Source organism: Choloepus didactylus, chromosome 13, assembly GCF_015220235.1.
Source record: "Choloepus didactylus isolate mChoDid1 chromosome 13, mChoDid1.pri, whole genome shotgun sequence".
In the NCBI taxonomy this organism is placed as follows: Eukaryota; Metazoa; Chordata; class Mammalia; order Pilosa; family Megalonychidae; genus Choloepus; species Choloepus didactylus.
The window spans coordinates 90,058,290-90,077,859 of NC_051319.1; the positions used below are offsets into that span (position 1 = coordinate 90,058,290).

At 41.7% G+C, this 19,570-nt stretch overlaps 1 protein-coding gene across 2 annotated transcripts in view; it reads left to right on the top strand.

Annotated features, from left to right (window-relative positions):
* SH3RF2 (SH3 domain containing ring finger 2) overlaps nucleotides 1-19,570 on the top strand; it is a 138,422-nt gene that overhangs the window by 36,051 nt on the left and 82,801 nt on the right. The gene's annotated exons all lie outside the window — the stretch shown is intronic.

Sequence of the window (19,570 nt, forward strand, 5' to 3'; positions counted from 1 at the left end):
TCAGCTTGTTCTTTCTTTTTATTTACCTCAAGACAAAATTGCCTTCTCAGCAAGGGTAATATAGATGTGGTTTTACTGCAATTTCTACTTAAGACATGCATGTGACAATTATGAAAATCATGAAGTGGTGGAGAGAAGAGAGGAAGAATCAAAAAGAAATGGTATATTCATTTCCTATGCTATGTAACAAATTACCACAAACTTAGGGGCATAAAACAACACACATTTATTGTCTTACAGTTTCTGCGGGTCAGGAGTCTTGGGTACGACTTAAGTGGATCCTCTGTAAGGGTGTGATCAAAGTGTTGTACAGGGCTGCATTCTCATATGGAGGCTCAACTGTGGGAAGGATCCGCTTCCAGGCACATTCCTATTATTGTCAGAATTCATTGCCTTGTGGTTGTAAGACTGAGAGCCCAGGCTTCTTGCTGGCTGTTAACTGGAGACTGCCCTCAGCTCCTAGAGACCACCCTTGTCTCCTTGCCATGTGGACCTCCTAACAGGGCCACTTACTTCTTAAGAGCCAGTAAGGGAGAGAGTATCTACAAGAGAGTTGTATATAATGTAAAGCAATTACGGTAGTGACTTCTCATCACTTTTGCCATATTCTATAGGTTAGAAACAAGTCACAGGCAAGGGGAGGGGATTACATGAGCCATGAATACCAGGAGGTAGGGATTGTGGGGTGCCACCTTAGAGTCTATCTGCCACATTTGAGTAGAGAAAGGAAAGAAAAGAACAGAAAAGCAAAGAGCAGAGAGAAGGAAGAAAAAAATAGGAGGAGGAGGAAAACATATCTATGTATGTATAACATTTATTGACCATGTATTTTGTGCCAAATTCTCTACCAAGTATCTTTACACACATTTTAATCTTCCTCCAACTCCTTTATGGTAGATGTTACTGTTAAACTCATTTTACAAAAGAGAAAACTGGTATTCAGAGAAGTTAAGTATCCTAGGACCACATAGTATGAGAAGTAAAACCAGGATTCATAGTCGTTTCTGTTAGACTCCATAGCCTAAGCGTATAACTACTAGGCTGTATTTGTGAGGGAGGTGGGTCAGAGAAAGAGTGAAAAAAAAAGGAGAACAAAAGAGAGTGGAAAAATAAGAGAGAACAGAGTCCCCAAACAAATGCAAATTTGTTCCTAAAAGATTTGGCAATCAATACAGATATCTGTAGGTCTGCAATATATTGGATTGGTTTCAGCAGGACCCAGCCAACCAAAAAAACATGATCTTGAACTGAAGCTGGTGGGACCACAGATGAGTCTTGGGCTTCTGAATCCTTTGCTGGCTCACCCAAGTTATTCCGAAATAGAGCCAAACGCTACAGCAAGCTGTGTCCACAACCGTGGTAAGGGCCCCTGCTCATCCAGGCAGCATCATAACCTTTGTGCTACCAAACTTCTGGGGGAGCACATCTGGGCCTAGGCGGGCCAGGCTTGTTTTTCACAGCTCATTTGCAATGTCCTCATTCTATTCTTGGACAGTCTGTCCTTCCCAAATGACACCGGAGCTCAGTTTCCCAATAGCCACTTTAACGAAATGGCTCAGAAAGTGCTGTTCAGGCATCAGTTGTCAGAAACCAGCATTTTCCGACACTGGCTCCAAGAGGAACAGCAGAGCGGGGCACCCCAGGTTCTTCCCTGAGTTTCTTATCTAAAAGGAGTGTCTGCAGCAGACACTCGGGGAAAGCCTCATGGCGCAGACACAAAGTCATAAATAGCAACATGGGGGAAGGACAGTATTAAGAATTGGACCCCCTCCTCACACCAATTCAGGGCAGGCAGTTTGGCTCTTCCCAACCCCCACCCCAGCCTGCACAATGTGACCTGACAAAGCTCCTAGCTGCCTCCTTCTGTGCACTTCCAGCCCACCTACCCAGAGGAAGAGATGAGGAAAACCATTTTTCCTGGGATTCACAATCTACCCGGCCAGAGTCTAACCAAGCAATAAACTTGTTTTGAGTTTAAACTGTACACAGGAGTACCAGACCCTTGGCAGACAGTCACAGGAAACAGAAGACATTGTATTCTCCTCCCTGGGATGGTGCCTGGCACTGCCATTTGCAAGCTGTGGGGCTATCGGCAAATCTCTGCTCTGTGCCTCAGGTTCCTTACCTGTAAAGAGGGGATAAAAAGAGGACCCACTCCATGAATTATTGTGAAACTTAGATGAAATACTGTATGTAGGACATAATGCTAATTGACCAATAAATGTTACTTATAGTAGGCACTTAAAAAGAAAGAATGGTGCTGCCTTTTTTTGAAAAGTTTGAAATCTGCAGGGAACAGCATAATACACAACTAGGCAGCTTGCATAAAATAGTGAAAGGTCACTTACATACTAATAAAGAGGCTTCCTTTGCACATTAGTAAATATTTTTGGAACATTCATTGACCTGGAATATTAAAGACCTGGAACACTAAGCAACTACAATGGAGAAGACTTTCACATAATGTTATATACAGGGGGATAATAAATAAATGTGGGATGCTGCAGAAGAAAGAGATCAGGCTTTACCCTCAGTCTCCACCACTTATCAACTGTGTGATTTTTAGGCAGGTAACTCTCCTCTTTGAGTTTCAACTTCTTTACTTGTAAAATGACAGTAACACCTGCTGTCTTGGTTTGCCCGGACTGCCATAACAAAGTCCCACAGAATGGCTTAACCACCAGGAGTTTATCGTGTCACAGTTTTCGAGGCTAGAAGTCCAAAACCAAGGTGTCGGCAGGACCATGCTTTCTCTGAAGGCTGTAGTGTTTTGGTGGTGGCTTGCCAGCAACCCATAACTCAGTCTCTGTCTGTCTACTCTGTCTCCCATTCCTTGTGTCCAAATTTCCTCTGCTTATAAGGGCTCCAGTCATATGGGATTAAGATCTACCCTGATTTGGTTTGGCCTCGTTTTAACTGATATAATCTTCAAACATCCTATTTACAAGGACTGGGGGTTAGGGCTTGAACACGTCTTTGTCGGGGGCATAATTCAATCCCTAACAGGCAGGTTACTTCTCTCTGACCAATTTCTTCACCTGTAAAATGACAGTCATACTCGCCTCATAAGTTAGATAGAAGAGTTGAAAGAGATATTGCATCTAAATGCACTTTAGCACAGTTCCTGACCCATGGAAAACACTCAATAAATGGTGACTTTTATTAGCTATTTTACAGACTAAAGGAGTTAAGAAGGGAAAATAAAAAGGAATTTTCTGAAATGCACTTGCCTGAAGGCCAAAATCACAAACTGCTTAGAAACAAGGGAATGTTGATTTCACTACCCAAATTGGAAAAAACAATGCCACATTCAAGTGCCTGACTGGGAATTTGAATAATCTAGTGCTAACTGGAAAAGTCAATGAGAAATAGAAGATATTAGTCATTGACTGACAAAATAAGCTGGATGGCCTTAGGCCAAACTGACCAGAGAAGGAAGTGATTTACCCACGGTCACACAGCTCACCCAGGGAACACTGGAACATGAAACAGAAACTCGAATGCCTAAGCCATCGAGTTGACAGCTAGAAAAGGGACTTTCTACCCATTTCTCTCCATGGTTTCCTCAGGTAAAGGTCGTTTGAAATGACCTAGAGCTGCCATACTGTGTGATCTTGAGCAAGTCCTATCTTTTCAGTTAGTGCCTGTAGAAAATGAAACATGTAGGAACAGAAAGCCAGCCCCCTTCAGACCTACTCACCCATTCACCACTTTCCCCTGAGTCTAGCCCCCACCCCAATTTGTCTACACCCACTAAACAAAGTAAGAACTTGCTACAGTGAAATGCATCCATGTAATAATACATAGGCCAAACAAAATATTTTACAGATGAGAAAACTGAGGCTTGGTGAAGGTCACAGGGGCCATGAGAGCCTAAACAGAGGTCAGAACGCATGTGTTCTGATTCTTAACCCAGGGCTCTTTTTGCTAGGCCAGACTGCCTCCTGAGCATGCCATAACAAAACAAAAGACAAGGCCGGCTAATGGTTGCCCATCTACTACACTTTGTGCTGACAGATATGTTTTTGATTTGTCCTCAGACTGAGTAACAGGAAGGGAACGAACAGTTATGGGACACCAACTATATACTGTTGATGCCTTGCTTACATTAAATCCTTACCACAACCTACAATTTAGTAGCCTACGGTAATAAAAGCCAGAATTTGTTGAGTACTTATTATGTGCCAGGCACTGTTCTGTGGGTGTTACATGTATATGCACAAGGTACCCAGTCAAGGAGGTTACACTGGAGGCTGAATCCAGCCTTTTCTTACCAAGCCTTGAAATTAGACCTTATCAGCCAGGTGGCAGGAGCACCTCTTTTCTGTAACTCACCTGCCCAAAGAGATGCCCTTTTCAAATATGCAGAAAGGCAACGTGTGGAGGTGTGATGGAGGTCTTGAGAGCAACCTGATATGACTGGTCCTATTACCATTCACTTGTGAGATGTCATAGCTAATCAGCAGTAGAGGCAGGATTTGAACCCAGGTAGTCTGACCCTTAGCTCGTGCTCTTAACCACCACAACATAAGGCAAAACATAAGCTGTGAGGCAGCTTGAGGCTTCATATATTCACATCTACTTTGAGGGTGAGAATTCTGACTGCCTGGTTCTCTGACGTAGCTCCAGTATCTAGGAGAGTGTTGGCACACATAAGCACTCAGTAAATATCCGATGACTGATTAACCCCCCTGATACAGATGAGGAAGATGACTTGCTAAAGGTCACACAGATAGTAGGAGATATCACTGGGATTTGAATACAAATTGCTCTGACTCTAAAACCCTTGTTCTTTCCACAAAAACATTCTGTCAATCGTAAGCTTTGTTGAGTTTATTGAACACTAATTATGTGTTCAGGAATGTGAAAATTAAAAAGATTTAGTTCTTCCTCCCAAGAAACTGAGATTCCAATTTCTGCAAGAATCCATATGCCTTGAATCAAAGCAAGTCCAAATGGTATAAGCCGGTGGTACCTGTTAAGCCAAGGCTACCTATCTTCCAAATCTGAGATTTTGAAAGTGACTCACCAACATTCATTTCCCTGTTCTATTTCCTTCTAAAACATTGGCCAGGTATATTCATAGGATGCTGTTGTGCAGAGAATAAGTTAAATATGTGCAACCTTGGTATGACCAAATCCTCATCCTTACTTCTCTAGACTCTTTGAAGCAATGTCCACAAGATGGGTGTTTATATAGACCTCCATGCCCTCCTGCTTTCTCTCCCATCTAAGGGTTTGCAAGAAAGGAGATACTTAAGTTAGAAAACTAGTCTGGGAAAGTTTTGTTTCTAAAAGCAGTAATCATTTCAATAAACAGATAAGTTCTGATTAGGGACATTAACCCAGGGTTTATCTCATTTTCCTTCCTGGTTTTGTTTCTTTTTTTTTTTTTTTTTTTTCTGTATAATATTTAGGAGGCAAGAGGTGGTTAGAAGAGAAGAGTGGTTGAAAAAAAACCCTCTAAATTTATTAGTTGAATTCCATAGGACTGTGTGAGCAATCTCATAATAATTCTACATCAATATGAAAGAAGTTGTAACTAGTTCACTTAGTGTAATTATAGGGCAGCTTTCTGCCAGCCTTTAAAGATAGACTTTGAAGTGGAGTTTTTTTTTGTTTTTTTGTTTTTTCATTTGTCTCCCACTGTGTGTTGGGAGAGGCTTAGGCTCCTGGGATGAGCGCCAGAGCTAAATAGAGGCCAAATGGAGACAGAGGCACCAAGATTTGGTTTCTGTTTCACTGTGCTCAAGCTACTGGGAGCAGATATAGCTCACCAAAATGGTATGCTGTGGGAGACTCAGGGCCTGGAACTAGTCCCTAAATCCTGGGGTAATAGCTTTTATCTTTAGAGTAGAGAAGAACTGATAAAAGCCAAGGCCCTAAGTAAGATTCTGGCAAGGTATCCAGCACAGAGCTTCATATTTTGATCTAGAACAATGGTTCCCAAAGTGTGGTTCCCAGGCCAGCAGCATCAGCATCACCTGGGAAATGGTTAGAAATCCAAATTCTTGGTCCCATCCCAGACCATCAGAAACTCTGTGGGTGGGCCCAGCCACCTGTGTTTAGGTAGCCCTTCAAACGATTCTGATGCACACACATTGAAATTGGAGAACCACTGCTCTAGGGACTGATGTTGAAGAGCATTATCCTACTGCCTCTGTCTAGGAGAGGAGAGTTCCTTTAAAGGCATTTGTTCAAACAAGGCATATCCATAAACTCAAACCTTTGGAATCAGGCAGAGCAGGGGCGCTGCCACTCACCAGCTATAGGGCATTAGACAAGTGTTTTAACCATTCGTCCTGTGAATGTTTAACAGACAGCTCTCTGGGGGATATATAATGCTTGCCAATTTCCATGGTGTAAATACTCCCATCACTGCTAAATCAAAGTACCAACACGATGCAAGCCTCTTGAAAAGTTTCTGAAAAAATTTAACAATCAGCTCCAGTAAATCTGTATGAGCCAGCCCTCACACACCACTATCTCTAAGGCTCACTTTCCTCATCTGTCAAATGGATGTAATAATAGTATTTACCTCATGTAGGTGTTATAAGAAAATAATAGTGGACCTTTATTGAGCACTTATATGTATTAGGCACTTAATATGCACTTAATTCTACTTCTACTCCTGCCTATGTTAAGTGGCAGTCACCCTTGTTTACAGAAGATGATTAGGTGTTTGTAATAAGCGCTTCAGGTACGTATGAGACTCCGTGGTGATAAAAGATGAGCAGTACTCCAGCATGCAAGCAGGCCTGACCCCTTCCTGCCTCCTCAGAGGGAAACTGAGGGGATCAATTCTAGTTCATAAGGCTTAGTCTTACAATTACAATGTGATGTCATGTTGGTAACTTGAAATGGGCCATGGGGAGAGTATTTACACCCAGGGAATTGGCAAGCACTACAAATCTGGGCCCTTCTTTGCTTTTCTCTTTTCTTTTATTCTCTTCCCTTTCCTTCCCTTTCCTTCCCCTCCCTTCCTCCCCTTCCTTTCCCTCCTTCCTTCTTTCCTTCTTTTCCTTCCTTCCTTCCTTCCCTTCCTTCTTTCCTTCCTTTCTTCCTTCCTTCCTTCATCTTTCTTTCAAGAGAAACAGCGAGCACTGGGTTATCAGCACACCAGAGTGAGGGTAAAAGTAATGAGAAGCATAGGAACACTGGGCAGCAATTATCAATGAATGTCAACCCACAACCAAAACCAAAAAAGACTTGGCAAGATATTTTGGAGGAGTGATTCTATCCCTCTTTCTGCCATCTGAAACAGGCCCACCCAAAGCCAGTCCTTAGGGAAAAGAACAGAAGAGCCACTCCATGCCAACTCATTCCCAGACATGCCAAAGGAGTGTCAAAGACACCCAGCCCATGGAAATGAGCCTGGAGCCTCTCAGATCAACAGCTGCTGAGAGCTGCTTTCTTTGGCTTGTGTGGCCAGCAATAAATTGGATTTCAATGTTCTGAATAGGCAGAAAAAGATACCTCCTTGCTCCCTCCTGCTCCCTTTACTGGAGCTGTCAGCTGGCATTTTTGTCACTCATCATGGTTGCCTGCAGTGGAGATTATGCACTTGGTACACAAGGCATGTTGCAAAGAAAAAGTCTTCAGCACATGAGAGTCTCCAAGGCAGGTAACTGTTTGAAAAACTGGAATGTGAATATAGTTCAAAATGCAGTTTAGATAATGGGAACTTTCCCAAGAATAACCTAGAAAAATGCTATATTTATCTGTGGCTTGTGTGCTTGGATACTCTCCAATCCTAGAGAAATAACCAGTTGGACATGTTGGAGTTTTATTCCCAGAGTAGAGATGGCAAAATATCAAACTACGAGTTGGATTTAAGAGGCATGGTGTGATTAAATATTCATTTATTTATTTATTCAATCATTCATTTATTCAACAAATACTTATTGAGTATTGCATACTATGTGCTGCTAGAATGTAATCTAGAACGTGATTCTGATAAAATCAAGATTTGAACTGTCTTATTTAGTGTAGGCACTCAGTACATTTTTGTTGAATGAATGGATGACATCATTTTGCCAAATGCTGGGAGTACAGAGATGAACAAGTCGTAGACCATGTAGCTGGTGGGTGGACACACAAGTAAACCAAAAACTGAAGTGCAGTTGATGAGTGTTGTGGTAGGGAAAGTATAGGGTGAAAAGGCTCACAAAAAAGGAAGACCCAACCCAGCCTTGGGTGGGAGGAAGAGACAGGAAAGCCTTTCTGAAGTCAAAGATGTGTTTCGGAAGGCCAATGCCAAAGATATTGACACCTATCTGGGTATGACCTTATGGAGGAAAGAATTGTCCACATAGTCGAGATTACCTCATTTCCTTGGAGAACCATGACCCATCTTAGATTGAAAAAGGATTGCAAATAAATGCTAGAATACTTCAATAGCTTCATCATGCTAATGTTTTGCATTTCTCAGGGACCTTTGGAGGGTTTCCCTAAATGCAGGCTTTCTACTGAAAGAAATGACCCCATGCCCAGTAGGACAGATGACATTTGGGTCTTTATCATCTACTGATGTACAGCCACTGATTTCTTCCATGGGGTCCAACTCTGTAGGCAGACGGTATTTTTTTCCTCCAAGATCATATCTGCTTTACTTGGCGTACATGAGAGAAATGCTCTAAATTTTCATTTGAAAGAGGCAGGCAAATTGCAAAAGTCCGGATGGTGAAAAATCTTGACTTCAAGGTGAGTTGAGCTAAGGGGAAAGAATTCTAATTTCCCCAGGGGTCATGCCATGGTTTTTCCTTTAGTATCTCCAAATTAAAGTGCAAATAAGGGTAGAAATGTAGACACACACAAATCTGCAAGTCTTAAGGGATGGAAGCTAATTAAGAACTAAACCATTGAAATCAAGATGTAACTTTTCAGCAATAGAGAACAAGACCAGCACCTTAACTCTCCTCTGCAAAGTCATTTTCCCCAAAGATCTGGGCACATTTGTTTCATTCCTCTCCACAAAAGCCTGCCATGCTAGGGGCACCTTCTCCTCATTAGCAATTCTAAACAGGACCACATACTCAAAAGTTGAGGGAATGGGATAATAAACTGCTTTGTTGTGCCCATCACTCAGGTTTAACAATTATTAATATTTTGCCAATTTGATTTCATCTCAGCCATCACCTTTATTTCTGGAATATTTCAAAGATACTCCTAGAGCTTTATTCATTCATCTCAAAAAAAGCCATGTTATCTTTAGAATTAGAAGAGATAATAGAAATCATCCTCTCCATTTTGCAGTTGAGGAAACTGAGGCCCAGAGAGATCCAATGCCTCACCCAAGGTCACAAGCTTGTAATTTGTGGACCAGATCTAGAGATCAGAGCTCTGGCCCCCAGACCTATTGGCTCCCCCATTATCAGAAACATCCTGTTGTTTGTTTGGGTCATGCTGTCACTAGTCATTCCTCCTTCAGCACCAGAAAACTCCACATGGAAGTCAAAAAGAGAAACAACTCTGGGTGGAAAGCGAGGCTTCATGTAACCACAGCCTTTTTTCCCTAAACCAGAGGACAGGTGTTGGAGGGAGGATCGTTTGACTCATCTTTCCTCACTCTGCATGGTGGATTTGGCTCAGTCTCTCAAACCATGTGGAGACTCATCCACCAGGTGCCACACCTACTGGAAAAGCTCTCTCTGAAAAATGGGTAATGAAGGAAGGAGAATCGCCTCCCTGGCTGAGTAAGGTGGCTTTTCCCCTTGTCCTTCACGTTCCCACAGGTGCTCTGTGCCCTCCCAGAGAAAGAGACAGTGACAGCAATGCTTTGGTTCCCCTGGGGAGTTCAGTGCAATCTCAGTGAATACCTCTGGGATCTGGCACCAGCCCATTTTGAAAGCAATTCCAAGCTATTTACTGGAATTGAGCAAGAGACATGGCTATGAACATGCCTGGGATTATCTCCTATAAGGGGAAACTGAGATCACCCCAAAGCAATCTTAGAGAAGAGTTTGGAGGAAAAAAATGAAAGTATGTGCTAATGGTGGCCCTGAAAAGAGGCCCCCATGTGTGAGTGGCTCTTTCTCTGCCCACAGGGTATACACTCCCACTTTCCTCACCTTTTTTCTGCTATAAGACCCCTGACAACTCAGGAAGGAGGCAGGAGGCACCAGAGGATCCTAGGAGCTTGATTATTATTTTCTTAAAGGAGGAAGGAAGCAATGCTGTACCCACTGACTTGAAGTGGCAGGAGATAGATGAAGGAGAGAAAAGGAGAACTGTGATGTCCCAGCTCTCTACCCTGGACTGGGTGAAGAGAAGCCAGAGACAAAAACCTGAAGGGAGAGAAATGAAGAGAGAGATACATGACAACAGCCCCAGAACAGAATAGAATTTTAGATCTAGATATGGGGGCAATAAGAAGAACCTTGCTTACACTGGCTCCCTTCTCATCTCTCAGTGTCTCTGCCTCACTATTCTTTTCCTCCATTGCACTTATCTCAACTTGTAATTATATACTTATCTGTGTGTTTTTAAGTTTGATATTTGTTTTCCCAAGTAGAGTGTAATCTCCATGAAGGACCTGGCACATTGCTTGGCATAGGTGGCACTAAAAAATATTTGTTGAAAGAAAGAATGAATGAATGATAAATAAATGAAAAGTAAGGCCAGGAAGTATAACAGCAAGCTCATTACTCCCCTCCCCTCCTTTAGGCAAAATGTTTAAGCCTCCTTATTTATTGAGCACTTATTATTTGCTAGGCAGTCTGCTAAGTACTCTATGTGATTTAGCTCACTAGTCTTCTCACCAAACCAATAAGGGAGTATGTTTGGGGGTCCTCAAGACCACCATCAGGTTTAATAATTCACTGGACAGACTCACAGAGCTCATCAAAGTTATTACACTCATGGTTACAGTGTATTACAATGAAAGGATACAGATTAAAATCAGCAACGGTAAAAGGTACATAGGGCAGAGTCAAGGAAAGACCTAGCACAAACTCCCAGTTGTCCTCTCCTAGTGAAGTTGTGTGGACAGCATTTACTTCTAGCAATTATATCTGACAACACACATGGAGTATTGCCAACCTAGGACATGCACCCAAGCCTTGGTGTCCAGAGCTTGTATTGGGGGTCAGTCACATAGGTATGGTTGACCACCTTGTGCTGACCTGAGTCTCCAACCCCTCCAGAAGTCAAGCTGCCACCATGTGGCTCAAGGCCCCTCTTAGATCACATTGTTAGCATAGACTATCTGGTGTGGCCCAACAGACACTGGTATCAGGCAGGATATTCCAAGAATTTAGAGATTATCTCCCAGGAGCTGGGTGAGGCCAAACTGTTCTTTGGAATGTGCAGATTTGAACAATCCAGACTTGCTGAGTTAATCCTTTACTGCAGAGGGAAGTACTAGTATTAGCCCCAATGATCCAAACTCAGGATAAGGGAGGCTAAGTGATTTGGCCAGAGTTACAAAATCAGGGAAAAACCAGCATCCTACTTAACTATAACATCTGTGTTCTTGACTACTGCACCCTAGTACTTCCCCCTAATGAGTAAAATTCTGTGCAAAACACACACACACACACACACACACACACACATACACACACATCTGCTGTCTGCTAAGGCTGGTGTCAAATTTGAATGCTCCAGATACAGGATTTCCACCTGGGAAGAACACCACGGGCCTTATGGTGATCCCGTTCCCCTCAAGCCCCTGAGCAGATGGTCTGGAATTTGCCAAGACAAATCCTACCTGATCCTGTTGAGTGAACAATGAGGTTTCCCTCCCCACTGGAGAGGAGAAAAAACATTTGCACACAGCCCAGTCAGCACTTTCTAATATACACTTCATGAACCCCAATAAATCTGCTCCAAAAGGATTACCGACACCATTGGGAGAGGCAGGGCAGCTTAGCTGGTTAAATAGTAACTAGAAAGTTAGGATCCAGAACAAGTCAATTGACTTCTTGTCTCAAGAGTAGAGTGAGGTCACAGTGGAAGTTGCGTTTACCTTACCCAACATTCCTAAAGTGTGTTCTGCTAATTCTGCAAAATGGTCCAGATTCAAATACACAAATTATAGTAGCAGAGCAGAGCTTCTGAGAAATCAGTCAGGAGAGAAACCTGTGAAACTTTGTATAACTCAGTGTTTCCTGAGCTTATTTGAGTATGGGGCTCTTTTTGTATGCATGTAATGCCAAATTATTAAAATTTGGGGCAATTTGGAAAATATGACCAAAACTATCCCTTTTTCCCAGGTCATGCCAATAGATCTGCTTTCAAAGTAATCATTATCTGCCATTTTTATTAATTTTGCATGCATTTTTAATCTTCAAGAATGGCAATTTCTAAATATCTCTTGATTAATTCACTGATTCATTCCTTCACCAAGCATTTGTTAAATACCTACTTAGGTCCAGGGTTCTAAGATAGAGATACAGAGACGCTTCAGACACAAATCCTGCAGCAGAGAATTCATAGCATACTAAATAACTTGAGCCCAAAGCCAGGACATTGTTTCTTGGCTCCATTCTCCAGGGATGGGCGATCTCATGACCAGTTCGGGGAGGTAAGCAGTTAGCTCAGCTCATGTTGATGCCAGGAGTAGAGAGAACCAGGCCAACCCTTTTCTAAATGAGTGGGAAGTGTCACCAGTGAAGCAGTGAATGGTGAAGAGCTCATTACACAGTAGAGTGTTGAGTTCTCAATCCACTTTAATTTTTTCCCTTGAGGTGTCACTGTGGTGATTCTGCCCCACTGGGTTCCTTTTCTCTAACCCTGTTATCAGTCCATATCTCTTATTCATTATTTTCATATTGGAAATAAGCTCAAGGCCCATTGGCAGCTGGATCTCCTGCTGTTTCTGGATTCTATTTGGGTATTTTACTGTTTGGGGATTTTGTTGTTCCTGGGTTCAGTTTCAAATGTCAGAAAACTCCAAGTAATTTAAGCAATAAACAATAAATGGGAGATATTATCTCATTTAATTATCCTTCAGGCTCAGCTGGATATAGTGGTTCAAATTTTATTGTCAGGGTTTTATCTATTTCCTATATACTCCTCTATTTCTCTAGCTCGGCTACCCTGTGTGGCTTCATTCAGGAAGGTGTCTCTACTGGTTGGGAAATATCACTATGACCTTAAGGCTTATGATCCAAAAATAAAAAAGACTCTTTTTCAGCATCTCTGTAACTATATATCAACACAAACAGTGAACCCTAAGTTTAACCATGGACTATAGCCAATAGTACAATTATAAAAATAAGCTTTCCTCAGATGTAACAAATGTACCACACCAAAGCAAGATACTGATAATAGGGTAGTATAAAGGAATCCTATATTTCATGCAAGATTGTTCTGTAAATACACAACTTCTCTAATTAAATTTTTTTTGTTAAATCTCAGGGAAGATTCTAATTGGCCCTGATTAACCTGCCCCTGTACCCAATTGCTGTGCCAGGGGATTTGGGTACTCTAACTGGCCAGGGGGCCACATACCCCTGTATGTATGGAGTTTTTAGAGCGGATGACACTCCCTTCAGAAGATGAAGAACAAAACAGGTGGTTCCTCTTGGCAGGTGAACCAACTGCCCTCCCCTCTACTTGGGACCTGACTCCCAGGGGTATAAATCTCCCTGGCAACGCAGGACATGACTCCTGGGGATGAATCTGGACCCGGCATCGTGGGCTTGAGAACATCTTCTTGACCAAAAGGGGGATGCAAAATGAGACAAAATAAAACTTCAGCGGCTGAGCGATTTCAAATGAAGTGGAGAGGTCACTCTGGTGGCCATTCTTACGCACTATATAGATAACACTTTTTAGGTTTTATTGTATTGGAATAGCTAGAAGTGAATATCTGAAACTACCAAACTCCAACCCAGTAACCTTGAGTCTTGAAGACTACTGTATAACAATGTAGATTACAAGGGGTGACAGTGTGGCTGTGAAAACCTTGTAGATCACAGATCTCCCTTTATCCAGGGTATGGATGGATGAGTAGATAAATGGGGACAAAAACTAAATGAAAAATAGGGTGGGATGGGGGGGGTGATTTGGGTGTTCTTTTTTATTGTTATTTTTTATTCTGATTCTGATTCTTTCTGGTATAAGGAAAATGTTCAAAAATAGATTGGGGTGATTAATATACAACTATATGATGATACTGTGAACAGTCGATTGTACACCATGGATGATTGTATGGTATGTGAATATATCTCAATAAAACTGAATCTAAAAAACAAAAAAAACAAACGGAAAAAAACAGATGGTTCCTCAGAGAATGGGAAGGTTGGCAAACAAACAACATTATTTTACTATTAATGTCTCTGCGTGCCCTTGTTTCCTTGTTTCTGGGTTCTATGTATTGTCCGTCCATCTAAAGCAGGGCCCTGGTTGCTTCCAGACCCAAATTACAAAGCATGGAAGTCTTGAGCCTTTTGAATCTGAGAAAAAGAAAGCTTTTAGACACACACAAGTGTCCATTTGGATTATGTGGCTTTCTGAAAAGCACCAGGTAAAAGAGTTTGGTGATGACCTGGCTGTGAGACCCCCACCCCTGCACCCCTATTATCCCCATACTCCTTCCCCCTGCACCTGCAGAGATAAAAAGCAATTACGGGTGATAAAAGCTATTTCCAACAATACAATGGGTGACAGCTGATGACTTGGAGTCATTTTCCCTTGAAAGAACAGTTGAGGGCCAGATAGAATCAACCAGCTGAGCCTCTTCAGGTGCTTAACTTTTATGTGAGGGCTCTGGAGTTCAATAATTCATGGTAATGCAGCCAGCAGCAAGCAAATTGCATTCACACTCTATTCAGATTTTGATTACAAAATAGAGCCCCAAATGAGTTTTGTGATGGAAAAACATGCTAGGTTTGGATGGGTGACTTCTGCTGGATGGGAGGCAGTGTCAGGTGGTAGAAGCACCAGGGCTTCGAGATTAAACTAGTTTAAGTTAAATCTCAGGTCTGCTGCACACTGGCTGTGTGATCTCTGCTTGGTGACATTTAATATCGGAACTTCTGATTCCTCACCAATAAAATGGGATAATACCACCTACTTCACAGGGTTTGAGATTATATGAATGAGATAATATGTGGCAAATACCACAGTTTAATATGTGGGAAAAATTTCTGTGGCTTGTCAGAAGCACAATCAATGTTAATTTCCCTCCTTCCTCAGTTTGTAACAGCCTCTCTCGCTGTCTCTTTCTCTCTCTCTCTCTCTCTCTCTTTCTCTCTCTCTCTCTCTATCAATCTAAAACATGCAAACCAATGTTTCCTATAAGCATGAATGTAGAACTGGGAATACCAAGGGAGTGATTATCCAAAATGAAGAGAAAAAAGATGGGTTTTCTTCAAAAATAGAACTTATGATCCACTTCCATGATACTCACCTACACTGAGGGGAAGTGAAGGAAAGATGAAGATGGTCAGTACTAATTTTTTCAAGGTTTAGTCATCTTCAAAGGAATTTAAGCATTTTATGCAATTTTAGTTAAATATACTTGCTCAGTGGTCATCAAAAAATGTAAGCCACTTGCACTAGAGTATCTTCCAGAAAAAAGAAGAAAGCAGTTTATCCATTTACAAAACTTTTATCAAAAAAAAAAGTTTAAAAAAACTTATTTAAAAAAAAAAAAAAAAAAAGCTGGGTGGGAGCCTGGACTTCAATTGGCGATGTGAATGGGGCGGATCTGGTGGAGACGGGCGGGTCAGGCGCGGGAGTGGGAGTTGAGGCTGACTGTGTGTTGGAACTTCAACTTCCCTGTGGGTCCGGGGGAGGAGATGTTTGTTTGGCATCGGATCTGTATTTTCTGAACAGTGTAGCTTCTACAGTCAGTTTGTTCAGACACCGCAATTGCATGGAGCTTTTGAGTGCGGGATGAGATGTGGTCGGTCTGTGTGGGTTGGAGTGGACTGGCAGCACATCCCAGGGTAATTTGCGCAGAGAATAAGAATGTGTGTTTGAGGGGGGCCCCCTGAGGAGCTGGGGGAGGGTGCAGAGGTGTTGGACTTCCTCACCTGGATTGATTCTGATGTTCTCGCAGACACTGGGGACTGGCGGCTTGATGTGCTGAGCTCTCTGTCTTGGGGCTTGCCCCATGAGGCTTGTTACTGCAAAGGAGAGGCTAAACCTGCTTGTGATTGTGCCTAAGACTCTCCCCCTGAGTGCCTCTTTGTTGCTAGGATCTCACCCCCACCCCCCACCCCCCACCCCAGCATGGGACCTGACTCCCGGGGGTGTGAATCTTCCTGGCAACACAGGGTGTAGCTCCCGGGAATGAATCTGGACCCAGCATCGTGACATTGAGAGCATCTTCTTGACCAAGAGAGGGACGCGAAATGAGACGAAGTAGAGCTTCGGTGGCTGAGAGATTTCGGATGGAGTTGGGAGGTCACTTTGCAAGATCTATATGTTCTTGTGCACTGTATAGATAACACTTTTTGGGTTTTGGTGTATTGGAATGGCTGGAAGTGAATACCTGAAACTGCAGGCTCCAGCCCAGTAACCTTGACTCTTGAAGAAGATTGTATAACAATGTGGATTGCAAGGGGTGACAGTGTGATCATGAAAACCTTGTGGATCACACTCCCTTTTTCCAGTGTATGGAGGGATGAGTGGAAAAATGGGGACAAAAGCTAGATGAAGAGTGGGGTGGCATGGGGTGGGGGGATGATTTGGCTGTTCTTTTTTACTTTTATTTTTTATTCTTGTTCTGGTTCTTTCTGGTGTAAGGAAAATGTTCAAAAATGGATTGGGATGATGAATGCATGGCTATATGATGGTACTGTGAACAGTTGATTGTACACCATGGATGATTGTATGCTATATGAATATATCTCAATAAAACTGAATTTAAAAAAAAAAACCCATTGCTTCCATTTGAGTTAGAACAAGGTATAGCTTAGACCAGTGGCTTGGGTGGTGGGAGAGCTTGATAAAATGCAGCTACTTGAATCCCACTCCAGGAGAATCTGATCAAATAGGTATGGGATGGGGTCCAGGAATCTGAATTTTTAAAACATCTCCCAGGATTCTGATGCAGGGAAACCACAGACTTCATTTTGAAAAACACTTAGTGGTTAAAATTTTGGACTTGGGGATAGACAGACTCAAATTCACCTCCTAAATCTACCTCTTTGTAGCTTCTTGAACTTGAGCAGCTTTTTAACCTCTCTGATCCCAGTTTTCCAATCTGAAAAATGAGATTACAATTAATAAGACCAATGTGAGAATTAAATAAATATATGGTAGAGTGCTTAGCACAATGCTTGGCCATAGGAAGGAGCACTCAATAAATATTAATCATTGATATATATTGTCATTATTATGCAGAGTTAAAAGGACTAGATTGTTTTTTCTTTATCCCTTCCTTTCTTCCTTCATGCCGTCCTCCTCCTCCTCCTCCTTCTTCTTTCTTTCTCTCTCTCACACACACATTCTCTCTTTCTCTGTCTCTCCCTCCTTTCTATCCTCCATCCCTTTCTTCTTTCCTTCATTTTTCTCTCTTTTTGTTTTCTTTTCTTTCTCTGGCTAAGTCTTTTGTAGTAGGCTATATTATATGAACTCCATATGGACCTTAATAAAAAAATTATAATTTAGCCAATTGAAGACTCCATGTCAATAACAGTGAGGATTAGTCATAGATTAAACAAATCCAAAATAACAGTGCATTAAACAAGATAACTGTTTATTTAACTTTCAGGCAAAAGTCTGACAGTAAAGCAGTCCAGGGCTGGCATGGCAGCTCAGTAACCCACACTCCTTCCTAGTTGGTCATGGCCCTCATTCTCATTGTTCAAGATGGTAGCTAGAGCTCCAACAGTCTTGTCTGCCTCCCACATAGCAGGACAGAGGAAGGAAAAAAAAACATCCTTCCCTCTCAGTAAGGACATTCCCTAGAAGTTATTTATACCCCATTTAGCCAGAATCTAGCTGCCAAGAAGACTGGAAAATGTCACCAGTATTCAGGTGGCCATGTACTCAGAAAAAATGGAGTTTATATTACAATGGAAAATTGTGGAAGGAATGTGGAGGGACAACTATTGTTCTCTGATATACCCAATCCTTGGAGTCTAGCAGATTTGGGTCATTCCCCAGCAATTCCCTGCTCCCATCTCTGCTCTATCTTCTTATTTCCCAGGTACGGGACATCTTTCCCCAAATGTAATTACATGGTTTTTGCTGATCCTACTCAACTTGGCTTATTTTCTTCCTAAATCCTTCCCATATCTTCCATTTGTCATATCCCGGCTTCATTCATTTTCTTCCCACTATCCAATTTTAATGGTATTACTATTATTTCATTGTAGAACGGTTAGAAAACACAGCTAAGTGCATAGGGGAATTTTTTTTTCAATATCCCAAATCTCACCACTCAGAAATCACCGCTATTAAAATGTTTACGTATATAGCATTTTCCCCAGGTAAAAGTATACGTTAGTCTTTGCAATGAAAACATCATCTACATAACTGTTCTTAACCTCTTATTACACTTAACAGTATATTATGAGTAATTCTCAATGTTATTAAATACAGATCAACATCATTGTTTTAATGACTGCAGGGTTTTCCATTGTATGAGTGTTTCATAATTCATTCAACCAATTCCCTATTTATATCATAACAATTCCCTGTTTATATCCATAAGTGAGTCTTTGATCACTTGCCCACTGGTTTCCTGAGGAGGAGCTGTGTTCCTGTGGTTTTCTAACCCCCTGGGTTCTCTTTATGGTATCCAGGGACCAGCAAAAAAGCATCACTCCACCATCCACCAACAAAGTGATATTCAAATATTATCTCTACCCCTAAGCTGCTTGAAATTCCTTTTCAAATGAATATTGCAGACTTGGGAGGTCATTCAAGAACTAAACTGATGCCTTCCTACACCCCATTTTGAATAGTAAGACTGCCACTGTGAGAGGGGATTTCTTCACCCCATTGCTGAGACAAGCACAAAATAAAATACAATCCCAGGTGATACTGAAGGGCTTTCTACTAAATCTAAGTTGTTAGAACTTTCAGTTTGCCACGCTGACTTTAAGCAATACCAGAGTGAGACTGTTTCTGTAAGGAGAAAAACCGTCCTCAATCAGAAAAAAAAAAAAAAAAAAAAAATACATTTGACTGAAATGATTATTTAGACAGACAGCTTATTTGACAGATGTTGATCCTTGAGCTGATTTTGTTTAAACCAATGATTGATTTTGATTTCTGTCTAATTGATTTTTTTTTTTGGTCTCAGTTGAGCTTCCTTATGATCCAAACACTCATAATGCTTTCTAGAGAAGGATGAAGACATATTATGTTGCACTGCTTTCTCACAGCACTTTCTATTTTCAGGGTGTTTTCACCTCAATTTTCTTCCCCTCAATACTGAGTAGTAGTAGAACTGGTATCATCAGCCCTCTGTTACCGATGATGATCATAAGTGCTGTCATTTACTGAGTGCATACTATCTGCCAGGCTATATACTAAATGCATTATGAATATTATTTATTCTTCACAGCAACCCTAATGAGGTTACATGATGGAATTATGGCTTATGAGAGATTTTAAATTGTTTGACCATGGTCACACACGTGGAAAAGGTGTCCAGACCCAG